Here is a 593-nt window from a genome sequence, read left to right as displayed (position 1 = left end):
TTCTCCGTTCGTTGGCAATCAGCATTAGAAAACTGCTAAGTTTTATGGAAAAGGCCGATTTTCTGCAGAAATCCAGAGAAAATGAGCTTTTTGTAAAAGCATGCATTTCAAGCATCATTTCAAGTTTTACACTTTTTTTGCTTTTGTGACAGCTCAAATACCTCAATAATGTGTTCCTCCTACAAAAGAACATTACAAATACTGTTTTTGTAGCAAAATAATTTATTTGCACACAACAAAACTATTGAACTTTGAACAAAAGTGCAAATTGAAAAATGAACGAAAGTGCAGCTGTGGAGAGGATGATTTTTGGCTTCCATCCAGTTTGTCACCACATCGATTCATCCCACCACATCCAGATGCACGACCTATAAATCATAGAAATATAAAAAGTTGCAAATATATCTTGCTGCAGAGTGAGGTACAATAATTTTATTTACCTTTCTTTCCACCACCAAAGCAAGGAGTCATCTTTTGGCTTCTGGTTGAACAATCTGTAATTTATAGAAGTATGTACAATTACCACACTTATTTTTCTATTGTTGCTTTCCACTTACATTTCAACATCTCTCACACACACACACACACACACA

The 593-nt window shown here is 34.9% G+C and overlaps 1 long non-coding RNA gene across 1 annotated transcript; it reads right to left on the bottom strand.

The window, feature by feature from the left end:
* Positions 1–204: 204 nt before the first annotated feature.
* Positions 205–587, bottom strand: LOC109522809 (uncharacterized). Its single transcript, XR_002169626.1, has 2 exons — positions 441–587; positions 205–368 (listed from the first exon to the last, which is right to left on the bottom strand). It is a non-coding gene; the product is annotated as an uncharacterized LOC109522809 (long non-coding RNA).
* Positions 588–593: the final 6 nt, after the last annotated feature.

This window comes from Hippocampus comes, unplaced genomic scaffold, assembly GCF_001891065.2.
Source record: "Hippocampus comes isolate QL1 unplaced genomic scaffold, H_comes_QL1_v1.1 scaffold270, whole genome shotgun sequence".
Lineage (NCBI taxonomy): Eukaryota > Metazoa > Chordata > Actinopteri > Syngnathiformes > Syngnathidae > Hippocampus > Hippocampus comes.
Note: the sequence above shows the minus strand (reverse complement) of the source record. Positions and strands in the feature narration are given on the sequence as shown.